General features: G+C 33.4%; 1 pseudogene; it reads left to right on the top strand.

The window, feature by feature from the left end:
• The first annotated feature begins 3,548 nt into the window (after positions 1-3,548).
• LOC111904978 (vacuole membrane protein KMS1-like) lies at positions 3,549-4,267 on the top strand (annotated as a pseudogene).
• The last annotated feature ends 1,688 nt before the right edge of the window (positions 4,268-5,955 follow it).

The raw sequence follows: 5,955 nt of genomic DNA on the forward strand, positions 1-5,955 counted from the left end.
TACTAAGAGAATATGTTGTTTAGTAATGTGAATACATTCAATCTCACAGAACTATTGTTATTTTAATGGATTCTCACCAATTCTAATTCATTTTTGTTCTCATTCATTGTTTTTTATTTATTTTAATTCTTACATAATACGTCTCAATAAACATCCTGATAACATTATGACAGAATGAGAATAATTAAAAAAGACTACAAGAAAAAGACCCTTTTACGACGCGCAAACCACGACACTCGTTGATTTATGTTACGCAAAAGAGAGTGACATTAAAAAAGAGTCGTCTCTTCAAAAAATTTAAGGATTTAGGTCATGCATTATTGTGTGCCCTTAAATTAGTGTCTAAACAAAAAAAAACACGGAGGGCACATGTGTGTCATCTAAGGATGTCGCTTTATAAATTTTAATGGAACGTGCGTTCCATCCTTTAATAGCAGGGGGAAATGAAATCCTAAAAAATTAAAAACCCCGCTTTTCTTCCATCTTTTAGGGTTTCCATGTAAACCCTAGACCTCATTTGCAGGTTTCGTTCTGTGATCAATTTGTTGCTGTTCGGGAAGGAATAACGAATTCATCCTCTCCATTAGCCGACAACCTTCACTCTCTGCTTCTCCTTTCTCTGTAAACCCTAGACCTCATTATGCGGCTATAACTCTTCCTCCCTTTCGTATTTTTGGAGTTTGGCAGCAATATAGTGGTCAACGATGTCAACTATCCTCTTTTATCTACCATTTTCTCCCTCTGAGACATTAAATACACGCCATCCCAAAATTGGAAGAACTAGGGCTTTTGTGCGCTGGATCTCACAGGAAACAGGTTTTCCTCATCCCCACCCTCACCCATCCAAATTCCTTCTTCTTCAAATGATTATATGTTCTCACCTCTCAACCGTACCTGAATGGATATCTCTGTCTCTCTTGTATCTATTCTCCCAATATCTCTCGTGCTTTCCTATTTACAGCTAGAGTTTGAGAGCGAAAAGAAAAAAAAGAAAAGATGTGCCTTTTCTTCCTCTTTATTCCCCTTTTCTTCCTTTGGTTCGATCACAACCCTTCTTCTCCTTTCTTATTATTTCTTTTTTTTTTCGATTTGCAGGTGAGGGTGTGAGGTGGCGTTCAAAGGTTGTCAAGGGGTTGTGAGGAGATGATGGCTGGTGATTGTTCGGTAACGGAGAAATAAGGGTGTGTTTGTGTGACTGATTAACAAATTTTAGCAAACTCCAAGTGCAGAAGCCCTAAAATTTTAAGAAACTTTTAGATGGAAAAAGGGAGAAAAGAAAAGAACAATGTATAGAGAATAAGGAAAAAAACGGAGAAATAACTAAATCCATCTTCGATCCCAACCAGATGTATGTAAGATTTTCTACACTTTTTATTTTTTATCCCAATGTTGGCTGGATTGTCTAATTTAACATCTAACTCGAGACCAAGAAAAGCAAGAAACAACGAGCACAAATCATATACATAGAGAGACGACGCACAATCAATGAATGCTGCGAATCTCATATCTTCCTGGAGTCCTCTTCCCGTAACAACAACAAAGATCTGCTTTCGCGTTGTTACTGATCTTAGCCTGCTCCGTATGAATAGTGAGTTTATCAGATTTTCTAGGACTTGTATTCATCCCGATTGTCACTGATTTGAGATTTTATCGAGAATTTAAACTGATTCAAAAGATGTATTTTCGTTTTAGCATGTGAGTGCAGAAGAACTTCAATCGCACTCATAAATCTTGTTGTCTTCTCAAGCTTTCGAGATGCCGATCTCAGGTACCTCTTTTGATTTTTGAGATGCCGGGATTGTTTAAATCAAATCCTCTAACATTTGATGTTGTTGGCTGTAATACATGGACATAACTAGGGTAGCTCAATCCATCCAGATCCATAACTTTTTTGATCTGGTTGTCTAATAGATTAAACTATTATCCTTTTTCATTGGTTAATTGATTTGACTTTGTGAAAAGCTGATTCTTGCTACCATTCTTGCTCTCTTCTTAACCTTATAAAATCAAGGGACATATTATATCCCTTTCTCCATGCCTGATTGGCTTATTTTATTTGATTCATATCTTTTGTCTGTTGCACTTTCGCAAGGGTTTTTTTAGTCTTCTTTACTTACTCTATTTCCGTTGAGGTTTTGTATTGTTTCTTTTTTCAGACTAAGAAAGTTTTACCTACTTAATTTGGTAAATTGAAACAATATTGATTAAATGTCATTGAAGATGTGAAATGAGTTTGTTGGATAACTTGCTCTAGGTTACTCGAGTTTACATGAAGCTAATATGACAATGTAATAATATCAAACTAACACAATGGTACCATGGTTGTGTTTATTCCTATATCTCTCTGTCTCTCTCTCTCTCTCTCTCTCTGTATAATTGATCTAATAAGATCACCTCACTCTTTTCTTATGAAAAAATTTATCATCTCTCTATAGTCTATGTCTATATACATAAGACATGACACAACACAATGGCATTGCTCTGTGTCTAGTGTGCATTGAGTGGACTGATGTCAATTGGATAAAATTGTAATCTTTTTTTGTCTCGTGTAACAAACACAACCTTAATTATGGAAGTTCTCATTTTACCATTTGGATTTTTTTTTCCAATTTTGGGTTTATATTTTTGTAATGGTGAGTGGATGCCTTGTTTCCTTGGCTAATCGGTTTTCTTATTTGTAATTGTAGGACTGCGTGAGAAGCATAAACAAGAACTCGATAATATGACATTAATAGCACAACCTTTCAAAACATTGAAGCTTTTTATAGTGGCTGTTCTTCAGTATATAACAAGATCACTGGTATACCTTCTGACACATGTTGTCTGGCTTATGCTTTTTGTCACACTCACAGTTGCAGCTAGACTCTTGTTTCTGTCTGTGGATGGTCCTCATGGAAAGGTCCTTCTTATTGCCTATTACTTACATTAGGCCATTACAACTACATATTTCTGCAGTTTTATTTGAAATAATGATGTATATGAGTTCTCTCAAATGAAAGCTTCTATTGATCACAAGATCATCCATAAAACCAAGTAAATACCATTTTTTGGTCTCTATTTATTGAACTTTATTAGTTGTTTTCCAAGAAAAGCATAAAATCAAACCAAAACCCAGAATCAGTTGTACATTGATCTTCAATAGGTATTCTGTTTGTTAACAAATTCTTTGCCTATGATTCATCGTACTCAAAGTTCCTTCAAATTATCGATGAGGTTGTAAGTTCCTTGGTTTTCATGCTTATATGTTACATATTAATATATAATGATGAATATGTGATACATGTGTTCTTGTAGCATGTTGAAGAGCTTCTTGAATATGCAAGGTTTGGACTGTGGTGGGTAGCTCTTGGTGTTGCATCTTCCATTGGTCTTGGTGAGCTCAATCAACTTTATCCCCATTATCATTTATTATTATAATAATAGTTCAATAGCTAATTTAATAAAAAAATAATACTTCTTCAGTGGCTAAATCAATAAAATGGTGAAAGTACAAGTGTTGTTCTATATTTTTCCCTTTAGATAATTATATTCTTGCATTTTCATTTATTATGTTCTTTTTTGGAAACCAAAGTTTTTGAAGTTTTGTTAAGTTGTATTTGTAATTAATTGATCAGGGTCTGGGCTGCACACTTTTGTTCTATATCTGGGTCCCCACATTGCTTTCTTCACAATAAAAGCAATGCAGTGTGGTCGGGTGGATCTTAAAAGTGTTGTTTATGATACAATAAAGTTAAACAGAATCCCTACATGGCTTCAAAAGGATTGTTCAGAGTTTGGGCCTCCATTGTTTTTTTATCCTCTCAAGGTGTTCAGGTTCCACTTAGCAGCATTTTGCCTCAAGTACAAGTATAAGCTATTCTTTGGGGCCTTGGAACTGCATTAGGAGAGCTACCTCCATATTTCATTTCTAGAGCAGGTTTCTTATACTTATTCTTATTATTATTTTTTTCCTTTTTGTATATTGATATTCCCTTCTCAAATTGCTTTTTTTCCTCATTAAGTGATACACTGATAAAGTGCTATCTAGATAAATGATGTTTGTGAAAACATGACAGAAAATTATTTGAATATTGTTTTAAAAATAACAAAAAATGTACAATTTTTTGCAGCAAGTATCTCGGGTGATAAAATGGATGTGACAGAAGAACTGGATGCTTCCTCATCAGAGAATAATGGAGTTGCTTCAAACTTAAATCACATGAAGCATTGGTTCCTTTCACATGCTCAATATTTAAAACACAGCTCCTTTACAAAATTTGAGTCATAGTTTTTTAATAATAGTGTTATTGTGTTGATTTAACAAAAGTGTTGGTGGGTTGATTGGTATTTTTATTCATATTTGATTAAATTAATTGATCAGGGTAAGTATCTCTATACATGCTGGAATCAGGGGAGGAATGGAATTCTTCATTCCATTGGAATGGAAAGAAAACATTTTGTTTTGTCTAATTCAACGGAATGAGGAAAACCCTACTCTTTTTTTTCCTTATAATTCTATATGTATGAGTTATTAGCATGATCTGTTAAATTTTGATAAACATGGGCAGCATGTTAGGCGTGCAGCTGTTTTGGCTTTGAGTATAGCTGGCCACAACAAGCCAAATCTCATCATGGGCCTTCTTCCATAACTGTTGCCACTTATTTATGCAGAACTCATAGGCAAGGTTTGGAATATTAGTTTTAGACATAATTATATTATTTTATCTGTTAACACATGTTCATATCTAAACCTGGTATACGGTATTTCAATTGATAAATATATTTATCAAGATTTTGAGTTGGCCATATTTATTTAACATTTGACTTTATATTTGCAGGTGCGTTTAATACGATATTGTGTGGAGGGCTCCCTTTTTTGGTGTATGAGTTCATTGAAAATGGAAACTTGAGTCAACATTTACATGGAACAAGTGAATTTAAGTTCAATTGTATATAAATGAGTTCATTTTTTTTATAAGATTTACTCACTTTTGGAATAATTATTTGTATTTGACATATTAGTGAAATGAATTATCTTTGTTATTTATGGTATTTTATTTTGTATTATGAGATTTTTAATTTATTATTTAATTTGAAAATTAGTAAATCTATAAATAATATATTTTTTAAACATTTAAATTATGATACGCAAAAATATGTGTCATCTTCATTTATGACATGACCTTTCTTGACAGGGGCTTTCTTGATACGAATTGCGTGTCATTAACACGCACGTCGTAAGGTTACAACACGCAAATGCGTGTCGTCTTCCTTTATGACAGCGCCTTCCTTGATACGCATTGCGTGTCGTAAGCGCGCGTCGTAATTGCGCGTCGTAAATGAGCGTCGTAAATGTGCGTCATCTCTCTTTATGACAGGGCCTTCCTTGACGCGCATTTGCGCGTCGTCTGAGCCTTTTACGACGCGCAATGAGCATCGTAAAAGGCTGTTTTTCTAGTAGTGAAATATGTATAATAACCTTATAGACGATTTAATTAGTGAAAATGCTTAATAATTAAAATAATTATATAAGATTGAACGTATTCATATTATCAAACAACATATTTTCTTTGTGATTCTCACAGAATAGCATTATCCACATGTCCACATAATATATGTCAATCTACATTTGAACCTAGCTCTCTCTCTCTCTCTCTCTCTATATATATATATATATATATATATATATATATATATATATATATATATACCATGTCAATCATTTCCTATCTTCAATATACCTATATAATCAAACTTTAAAAACAAGGTTCATGAGATGAGCTAGGGTTAATGAATTTATCCCATTTCTAACTTTAATGCATATAAAGGAAAGGGTTTAGCTTAATACCCTGTTTTTCTCAATTGATCATCAAAAGGCGTTTAAAATGATCTTGATCTAAGATATAGATTATTTACACATAGTTCATTTTCATCATATCATATTATTGATGTGATTTAAAGAATCTAATAAAATAA

Source organism: Lactuca sativa, chromosome 9 (assembly GCF_002870075.4).
Source record: "Lactuca sativa cultivar Salinas chromosome 9, Lsat_Salinas_v11, whole genome shotgun sequence".
Classification (NCBI taxonomy): domain Eukaryota; kingdom Viridiplantae; phylum Streptophyta; class Magnoliopsida; order Asterales; family Asteraceae; genus Lactuca; species Lactuca sativa.